Consider the following 11314-nt stretch of genomic DNA (forward strand, 5'->3'; position numbering starts at 1 on the left):
ATAACCCCACTGGATAAAATATGCTTTGAGTGGAGATGATTACGCCTTTATCACTGTTCTCTATATTTATCCCCCCCCGCACACACTCCCCTCTCTGCAGCTTGTAGCTTCTCTCTCTCTCTCACTCTCTATCATCCTCTCTGTACTCAGGAAAATAAGCCTCAGTCTCAGTGATGCTGTTCACTTCTCAAAAGTCCTGAAGAGATTAGTTCTTTGAACTTGTGTGGCTTCATTTTAACTTTCCTAACTTTTAAAGGTAAAGTACATCAGATGACACACAAGTTTGCTTCAGCGAGCTAGAAACTTGTGTGTAAGCTACATTTAGTAATGCTTAGGGGTGTAACAGTACACAGAAGTCACGGTTTGGTTCATACCCCGGTTTTAGAGTCACGGTTCAGTACAGCAGAAAAATGCATTCATTTTAAACAGACAGTAGTGCAAGTGTCAAATACAGACACAATCCTCTTGCTGGGGACTGATGTAGTATTTTGCCTACTGGCAACTTTGGTATAGTTACTATTTTCATTATAAAAATAAGAAATATTTTAAACACTTACACTGTATGAACACTGAACACTTTCCCAAAAGGCAACAGGTCACAACAGGCTGTAAAACTGAATCTGTTATGCTATGGAATCGAAAATACTAAATAAATAGAATAGAAACAGTGTTTCAATTAGTTCTACATTAGTTGGCTATGTTTATACATTCAAAGCGCACAAACATTTATCGTACCAGAATTTGGCACACCTGGGTGATGCCATCGAACGTTCGATGTGTTTCCATTTTCTACATCCTACAACAGTGGAGCAACATCCTCGTCTTATACACAACTCTCTCCGTTGCTGACCGGCATTTCAAATGCGCCCGCCATAGTGTGACTGACTGGCAAGCCAATCCGCTTGTTGTGCTAACCTTAGCACATGTTGCTAATGGTTGCATACGGCTAAATGTTTCCGGGCTGATCTCTCGCCCTGCAAACTTCCACATTACATGTAGCAATCTACATACAATGAATTTAGCATGCGTCTGCAAGCCCCGAACCTGGAACCCATTACAGATACGGTTCGGCATGAATACAAGAACCGTTATAGTAGGCCTGCACGATTAATCGTTATAAAATCGCGATCTTGATTCACCCTGTTCACGATTTAATTTTTAAATAACTTCGATTTTTTTTTTTTATGACTTTGATTCTCATTTAATGTTACGAGCCGACTGCATCACAAACGCTACTACTTTCTTCTGTGAGTTTTAAACATGGACCGTATAAAAAAGGTTTTAAAGCGCTCCCAAGGTCCGTGTACTTGGTGGCCAACGGATTTTCGTTTTGAAAGGAAAAAAACAAAAACGAAAAACGGCCAGTTTCTCAATTACCATTAGTAAATAGGAAAACAAAGAACGGAAAACAACCATTATTCGTTTTTTGTTTTGATATTAAGAAACGGAAAACGAACAATCTCGTTATCCGATTGTCTTTGATGTATTTGTAGATGGAACTCGGAAATTAAAAAACGTGTATATAAGTCGTATTCCTTAATTTTGCATTGGTATTTTTTCGTAACCCGGAAGTTACTCCCGCCACGCCAAGACCCGCTCTTCAATAGCATTTATTGGCCAGTACCGCCTGTAAGATCCGTTCTGTGCATGCGCATAACTACGTAGTAGAAAACTAACAATGTCCATGTGCGATTTACAGTCTGTTTGTACCATGTGTCAACACTTTACGACCAAACATTACAACTTTTTTATTAAATCTTTTTTTATTAAATCTTTATTATACAATAGTCATAGCTACAAACATTCGAAACTTGTCACTGATCCAAAACCGTATAGCGACATCGTTGTTGTGTTGTTTACGTTAATGTTTTTACCTTTAATACTTCGTCTTGACTAATAACCATAGACTGTCTATTATTAATGCGATGAAGTGTAAACGTACATAAGTGTCCTTTTGAAGATGGGATGACAGCTCTCCCAGCCACCACTGCTGTATACCACTATAGTAGCTACATGCCAACGGCAGTAAACACTATAGTAGCTACATGCTAACGGTCATCTTAGCTGGCAATGTTGTTAAATTCTCCCCAATTTATGGCCTTTATCTGTGATTTTTGACGTTAGAAAGTGCTGCTTCGTTCCACTACAATCTAACGTTAGCATACTCATAGCTAACTATTGTAGCTGCATGCTAACGCGACATAGCGGAGCATATAGCTAGCTATGTATGTATGTAGCAGGACTTTGTACCGTAAAAATCACCAATAAAGGCTTCTAAACCAAATACTAAACAAATACAAATACAGTAAAGTGACTGAAATTAGGGGTGAAATGTCCAGCATTGAGCTACATAATAGTTTGCTAGGAGTATGCTGGTCTCTCACAGAGATCTCATTTGTAGCCCTGTTTTACCCGATACTTTCATAAAAGTACAAACACATGAAGTGAGAGGTATACACATGCTTAAACTTTATTAAAAGCATGGTTAACCTGAAGCAGGACGGAGTCATGACTTAAAACGCCAAAGCAAGGCTTCTAGCTCAGGCTAGCTAGCGTTAGCAAATTAATAATTAAGTTGCAAAGAAATGACGAAACGTAAAATTTGAAGCCTTTATTTAATTTGCTACATGGTGTTGTACTGGATGGCCAGACGACGCTCCGTATATCATTAACAGATACTTTAGGCAACTCCAGCAAACACCTTGTAAACTTCATCTCTGCCATCATAACGGTCTACTGTCACTGTCTAATGTTTTCTTCCGGTAACCGGAAATGTCCAAACATCCTTACACCAATGCGTGCATAGAGCTGTGAAGTTTGCCGGTGTTCGCGCAAGCGTAGAACTGATCAGGCAGTGCACAGAACGGATTTTACAGGCAGTACGGATCGGGTACTGACAAAGGAATAAGATTTATACACACATTTTAATTTCCGAGTTCCATCTACAAATACATCAAAGACAATCGGATAACGAGATTGTTTTTCGTTTTCCGTTTTCTAATATCAAAACAAAAAACGAATAATGGGTTGTTTTCCGTTTTTTGTTTTCCTATTTACTAATGGTAATTGGGAAACTGGCCGTTTTTCGTTTTTGTTTTTTTCCTTTCAAAACGAAAATCCGTTGGCCACCACGTACACGGACCTCCCAAGCGCTGCAGTGTTTTGTTTTGTCATGGTTCATGTGTGCAATAAACATAACACTTTGTGAGAAAAAAATCGTGGCCAGAAAATCGTGATATCAATTCTAAGCTAAAAAATCGTGATTCATATTTTTCCCCCAATCGTGCAAGCCTACGTTATAGCACTAGTAATTATTCGGATTAGTAAAAATCCAGCCCTGGAACATAACCTTGCTTAACAGGATGGCTGGGGGTTCACTCCTTTTGTCTAGACAGCAATGGTACATTTTTAATAGGCTACAATAGTACATATCCACAAAACCTCAGTGAGATAGGTGCTACATGCCAAAACAATCAAAGACAATACAATAGGAAAGTACCTGCTTACTGGAATCAGAGCTCTCTTACCCTGGATTTCCACCGAATGCGGAACGGCTGCGGACCGGCATTTTATTTTTTTATTTTTTTATTTTATTTTGAAATATGAACCGGATGTTTTATTTTGTTTCTGTGCTTGACTTCCTGTCCCGCACTATCTGAATTGTGCTGAATTGCTAAATAGAATAAATAGAATAGGCAAAAATAGAAGGTCTGCGTATCTGCTCCAGAGGGTTGCGGATCGCCGGAGCTGTGCCGGAGTCGGAACGCAGCCGTTCTGCAGTCAGCGGAAATACACACACTGACTTTAATGGAAACCTAATGATTCCGCCGCCGTTCCGGAGCGGATCCGCAGACGTTCTGCAACCGGTGGAAATTGGGGGTTAGGGCTTCTGTTCACGATGTTTCAACCCATTACAGGTCTTCTTTAGGCAAAGATTATTTTTCAGGCAAAAAATAAAAACAATGTCATATGATTTATTCAATATTTGTTTTTGGCAATATCTCTGCCAAGTGCAGTCACCTCCTTTAGTCTTGTCCTCACCATGAGGTTATTTAACTTCAGCTACATACGTTATGGATAAACCTTTTCTAACCTCCAGGCAGCCACTGTGGTCTAAACAACAACATTTACCCGAGATACCTTTCCTTCGCACAAGCGTGCATCCCCTTGCCTTGGGTTAGGGTTGACCTAACCCAGCCCAAGTTGTTCTTTTGCAACACACAGCGCACTACCGTAAAGTGCTCTGCGGCTAAGCAGCGCTACGGTGGCCTGAGACCCTCCATTGTATGTGCAGACCGTCGAGCAGAGACTGTTTTCCCAGCTGTCTCAGGCACGCCAGGCATGAGAGAACGACAGAGAAGTGACGGATCCGTATCCCTGAGGATTAGCATGCAGAAGACATCCTGGTGTTGAGCAGGAGCGGATTTAAAAGCACTTTGCTGATAATAATGCAACTCTGAAGTTGGCAGACTGGGGAGGAGGACTCAAGACCCTTTAGGAAGAAAGAGCAGAAGGAAAAAAAAAAGTGCTCCGCTGGAGAAAAGAAAACACAACCTCATCCCTGCACTCTTTGAACTAGGATCCACCTGCTCTCTCTTAAAACAACTTGTCTGGCTTTTTATTATTTTTCTGCTCACCACTGTAACACATGCTCACATGGAGAAATGTTTCATGTGTTGCTCAAAGGAATTTTGTGGATATTTTCTTCATGTGGTTATATTCCCTACGTTGAAGCTAAATGATTTCATTTTGTTGATGTTATGACATGTGAAATGTGCCAACATATATTCTGTGCATATAAGATATTCTTGGGAAGTTGCATTTGATTTGATTGGCACTTTGGGAAGCAAGTAGGGGGAAATCTTGGAATAATTGCTATTACAAAGTGTACTTAAGTGTATTGCAGGGAGAACGTCCTTTGCATTAACACAAATACTGTCAGGTACAGTTTACAAAGTGGAAGTAGGAATCATTTGAGAGGTATTTTTGTGTAAGGAAAGAGCGGTCCTATAAAATAACCACGACTCAAATACAGTCATACAGTTATCAGCTTTCATTAAGAAAATCATTTCCAACTTTTAATGCCAACCCAATATTCATTTTATTATTCCTCGGAACGCTTTCTAAAACTTTTTCTATATCTCACCCAAAGTTAAGCAATTCCTCTCTCAAAGTTTGTTTTCAAAGCTCTCTGCTGTGGGTGTCTAGACATCTCAATCAGCAATGATATGGAGGCTGTCAGTAAGAGATATGTTCATCCATTGCATTCATCTCAGCAGGCATCAAAAGCCCCCAACAGCCGCCTCCGTCACACCACAGGTGGAGGATACGCTGTGAAATGGCACCATTGTCATCTCTCCGAACCATCTGCCTCACTTTCTCCAGCCCCCCTTCCACTGCCACTTGTTGTCATCACAGAGCAGCCACAATGGCCTGTCACCTTGTAATGAACCCTGAGGGAGCAAGGAACTGATTTAAAGTCCCATTACCGTCACAATGTAGAGGGGCTGTAGGAATGATGACTGAGGTACGGCGGTTTGCTGGCTCTGAGCACAGATGGTGCTTTTTCACACAGTAAATGTTACTGGGTAAACTGTGCTTGGACAATGAAAGTTAAAGTGTGCACCACAATAGACTGATGTTCTTGCTTTTTCTCATTTGGCTCCTTCTGGTCAGTAAACTTCTCCAAGAATCTCTTCTGATGAGTAATTTCTGAAAACAGAAATAAAGCTGCAATATTCTGCACCACTGACATGGAAAATGAAAACAGGCATTGAAATTAGTACATTACAGAGCATCTATAAAAAAAATGCAGGTATGTCCTCGACATGGACAAACCCTTTCTTGTGATGAAAAAAGAACACGTCTTCTGTTCTGGCTGATTGTGTTGACTCTTGTTGCCCAAGCTGCCCCGTGTCTTTGCTCTCTCCATGTGAGCTGTGTTTGAAAAGGCAGCGAGCAGCATGAGGCTGGAGCGACTATGTCCGCTCATGTCACATGGCTCCTTTCATCTCTCCATGCTGTCATAATGGCAGGGCAGGGGGTGAAGGGCACCACAGTGGCAAAGCATGCTGGGATACATGGACTGTGAGTCACTCTCCCGCCAGCGGAGGGTTGACGGTACTTGTTGCTAGGGTACGCTGGCAGCTGCTTCAGCGCTGCGTGGTAACCGACCTATGGGGCATTAGTTCTGGTCAGACCCCTGTAGGATGTTATTCAGCACCTGCATTTTAATTCTTCATCAGTATTCAAATGGAGGACTATTGTAAGCTAAAATGTGTCATTACAGTTTATCTTTTAGGTTTTAAACTCTTAAAGTCAAACAGAAATGCAAATACATATTTGCGAGGAAATCAATTGATGTTTGTTTTGACCTGGACTTGTGCATTTGGTCAAAAATGTAACTACCAAACACGGATTCAATTACATTTTATGTCCTTTTCTCCACTAATAGCAGCCCCTATATTTTGGTATTAACTGATGTTTATTCATGTTGCACATTGTTCATAATGTCACATACATTCTAACAGCCTTACATGCAGCTAACAAGCTTTGTGGCTGACGTTGTTAGCCATTGCTTAGCCCCATCTGTGATTTGAGCTCTACCTACGTTACCCCATTACTCTGTGCATTGCACTGTGAGTTTATACCATACTCCATGTAACAAACAGAATGTTGACATCGCAGGACGACCCATTGCTGTACATTTTGACAGTCTGGTTATTTGCAAATACCAAATCTGGACCCTTAAAAAGAGAGACCGTTAGCAATAGCTACAACCCTTCCTTTTTATAAGTGTGCAGGAACTACCCAATCTTGAAATAACTTGCACCACTAAGTAATGTCTGCTGGTATATGTTTAAAGATAATTTTTTCCCTTTTATTTCAGAGTGACAGTGAATAGACAGGAAAGGTGGGAGAGAGATGGCCGCAGGTCGGATTCGAACCCGGGCCGCTGCAGGACTCAGCCTACATGGGGCGCACGCTCTTACTGGGTGAGCTAGAGGCCACCCCAATGTTTAAATAATTATTACAATTTGATTACATTACCAAAACCACTTGGATCGGGTAAGAATGTCAATGTGGTCAAGGTAAATGAGTGACTAACATGTGTTAACATTAGCATGCTAGGCTCGCTAGCTTCCAGTTTCTGAGTGGAATTACAAGCTTGATGGGTCCACCTAAATATTGAGTGTTAAGTGATGGCTTGAATGGCTAATGCTTAATAGCTAACACTATTTGGACCTGTTGTAAAGAAGGAAAAACTGGCTTGTACCTTCAACTGTACAGTCCGTTCTCCAGCCAGTAGCACACCATGTAAAGTAAACGGTGTGTTTCCTAGCAATGCCAGCTCTCAGTTGATAAACGATGTAATGGGAAACGCACCAGCCAGGTGTTCAAGGTTTAGACACCGTTTCCAAAAATATGTCAAATATGTCCTCTTTGGAAAACTGGACACAGTACACATAGTTTATATTTCCTCACACAAAAAGTGAGGAGAATTCAAATATCAGTTTGACTAAAACTCTCTGTGATGGACATGCTATGTGTGGATTTTCAAACAAAAACAGCCAAGGATTACAGATGCTGAGCTTGTCACATCACTCACCCTCCAGGATGAAGAAACGTGGATTAAACCCAATCTCATGTCTCAGCTTTCCCAAGAATCAGTGAAATGACTTGTGGGAAGGATGGGAAAGGTGTTTCATTACACACGGAGAGATGTCTGTTTGAAGCAGAGTGTCAACACAGATTTGTTCATAAGGTTGATGGTTTACATTTAGCTGGTTGATTAGTATATCTAATTGTCACCGCTGCCAGTTTGTGGTTTCCGGAACCTTTCTGGTTTTACGAGGTTTTCTTGCCTCCTCTGGTGAAATTAGCCACGTCTTCTGCTTATAAATCCTGCTAATCTGCCAACATTTCACTATTTGCTCCAACAATGTTCCCTCTCTGTTTGGAGCCCCATCTTAATCTTCCATGGCTAGACATGGCCATTGACAACACAGTGCTATTGAATCGATCAGACACATCTCAGGCACTTTGCCCTGCCAGAGAGAAAAGCAGATTCAGATGGAATAAAATCAAATAGCAACTAAACGAGAGTTGTTTTTGTCAAAAAATGAAAGTGTATCCGTCCCATCACACTCAAGATTTGAGCAAGAATATCAAACAAATTATCAGTTTAAGGCTGCTTTTTGCCACTAGCTTGACCTTTTATGGAGACAAAGTGATAATGTCTGGACATGCTGAGTTCACACTGTGAATGAGGCTATGAAAAAGAATGGTGCATCCTCCACCACACTAGCTAGCTCATCAGGCATGCGGTCCCAGCTGGCATGGAGGCAATATGAAACACATAAACCCTTCTGATATTAATGACTCTGTCGAGCTGAAAGCCTCTGATGCTATTCGCAGATAGGCGCTAAATGTCCTCGAGTACTGAGAACACAACATTATATGCATTCATATAAATATCCTCTCGTCTCTTCACAAGACTGCCTGTCCTTGAGTTCCCATGAAAATAATAAAGAGGTGGGCCTCTTGTAACTCAATACTCAGATATTGCCTGCAGTGGTGGCGCCGAGAGATGAAATGAAATCAGAACAAGGTGATGACAATGATGCCACTTGTGGTCGAGTTGGAGACTTAAGGATCCATTCCCCTCATATTTCAATCCCCTCCCCTCTCCAATCTTCACTGTCCCTCTTGAGCTTCAAAGCCCTTGGCACTCCTTGACATTACTGGTAAAAATAATAATCAAAAACCAAGTGCTTCAAATAAGGCAATCATGACACTAATAACAGCACATGGTAAGACTTTAGGCAAATAAAATACATCAAAAAGGATTAAAATGAAGTAGGATAAAAACAAAATCCAGTAAAAACAGTAAATACAGATGGTCACTGTTGATTCAAGTGGTTAATTTCAATTAAGTACAAAGTTTGGTAGTCATTAACTTTGCAGTTCTTTTTTTTGTGCTAATTTAAGTTTAATCTAACTTTTTTCCTTTTACCGAATTCAATAACTCTGTTGCAGATATGTGTATGCAGTATGTGGTTGCTGCTAGGCTGACGTTTTTTTGTGTGGATTTTGCTGCCTTTTAGTATGTTTTTTTATTATTATTTATTATGTCACAGCTGAACTGACAACGAACTTTCAGTCCCCAGTGAGAGAAGCGTCAGTGCTAAACACTCTGATTGGGTCAGCAGTGTTCCCTTAGGTCCCCTATGTCACTTTTAAAGAGGGTTCGCCTGTTACTCGTGTTACTTCCTTTTTCCAAAACAGTGGTGAAGATAACCAGGAGCAAATGCCAGGAGTTGAATTTTCATTCAAACTAAATTATTACCAGTGTATTACTGTATGCCAGTATGCGTCCTAAGTTACCTAATGACTGGTTGCTGACAGCAATATAGCATTTAAAAGGCTATTTTTTTTGCAGTACATGGGAACTAACCACAGACAGTTGCCTTGCTCATGAACTCGCGGTGGTTGCAGTTTACGGTGGTGCGTTGCTGCAGAATGAATATAGGGAAACACTAGAATTGATATTCAGCGTTATTTTTGGCATTAAAATATATAAATTTCTGGCCTGGCGGAGGTTCTGGTCGGTACAATTATAGGGGAAACTATGGGGTCAGTGATACTTTGGATTCAACATACAAAGTTAAGGATTCTGTCTTAAAGATTAATTTGTTCACATAACTTCTTGATGGAACAGACGAAAGACCTCTGCCTGGGGATCTCAACTCAAACTACAAACAGGCTTTTATGGGACTAATTTTGTATTTGCCTAGTTTTAATTTGCCACATGTCCCATCCTAGTTTTACGGAAAAACTGCAGCGGAAGATGTGGCTTAGACGTGGTCGGGCATCCCCAACAACCAGGCCCCTAATCACTTCTTGATACGGGCCAAGAGGCTGTCATCTACGGGGGGGTCCCAAACGTCCTTTAACGCCCAGATCTGTCACACACCTGCCACTGTCTTTTATAGGGGCTGAGAGGCAGCTCGTACACTGGATCTGTGCCGATGAGACCAGTTATCAGCCCCTCCTGCAGCACTTCAATAACAACGTCAGTGTCAGGTTCCCCTTCAGCAGCATACTACACATGGATGTGGGGCAATCAAAGACCACTCTTCAACATTAGGGAAGATTGGCCTGAATTTAACCCTCGTCTGTTCTTCTCTCAAGAGCCCGTAACAGACTGGAAACTTGCAGTGAGCCAGTGTCCAATTTCTCTGCTAGTTTACCCTCTGAACTGTGAGGACGGATGGAGGGATAGCTTAGCCTCTTATCGAGACCTCCAGGGAAGGGTAGCACTGGAGCTGGATGGGCCCAAGAGATCCTTGATTTCATGACACGCCTGTTAGGAGTTGGCCTTTGTTGTCTCGCCGTCCCTGTTATTTCCTGTGTGGGAATTTCCCTCAAACAGCAAAGGAACTGTGTACCATATTATTACTTGTTTGAGGCAGATTCATCTATCTATAAATTGCATGAACGTCTGTCTGTTTGACGTTGTTTGGATTAGAAATGCAAAAGATATCGTTAAATATATATCAGTAAAAGAAGCACACATTGGCTTTTGCCGCTCTAGCCGCTGGCCCCCTCTGGCCCCCTCTCGCACTGCACACTGAGTGAGCAGAGCGCAGGACCAGAGACAGAGAGGGTCGAAGAAAGCAGCGGAGCTTTGGCAGCTAAAAAGTAAAATACACCTCATCGCGACTGTTGTGTGGAATAAGGTTGGCGAAAAAAAGGCGCTTCAGATTATTCCTTCACAGCGCTGTGCAATGCGAGAAAATCTCAGAGCTGAACCAGGCAGACACAGCACTTTTCATTAGAGATGGCCCGATACCATTTTTTGCTTCCCGATACCGATTCTGATACCTTGAACTTGCATATCGGCCGATACCGAGTACCAATCTGATACCAGTGTGTCATATATTTTATTATGTTTTAACAAGTGTATACTACTATCCCTGTATGGATGTGATATTATGTCTTTGTTGTCAGTCTGGCTCAGGTTAAACTCTTTGTGAAATATGAACAAACACAAACAATGAACGCCACAGACCTTTCTTTTATTATGCAGTTTGACAGTCAGTTATAACGGAAAAAGAACATAAATAAACTACTTTAACGTGGATTTTCTTTAGAGCTTTATTACGTGGTATGGGATCGGTGCACAAACTCCAGTACTTCCCGATACTGATACCAGCGTTTTAGGCAGTATCGGAGCATCTCTACTTTTCATCAGACTCAACCCGGGTTAATTAGGTCTACTGCTAACTAATAACATTACCGTCGCCAAAAT

Source organism: Sander lucioperca, chromosome 22 (genome assembly GCF_008315115.2).
Source record: "Sander lucioperca isolate FBNREF2018 chromosome 22, SLUC_FBN_1.2, whole genome shotgun sequence".
Taxonomy (NCBI): Eukaryota; Metazoa; Chordata; class Actinopteri; order Perciformes; family Percidae; genus Sander; species Sander lucioperca.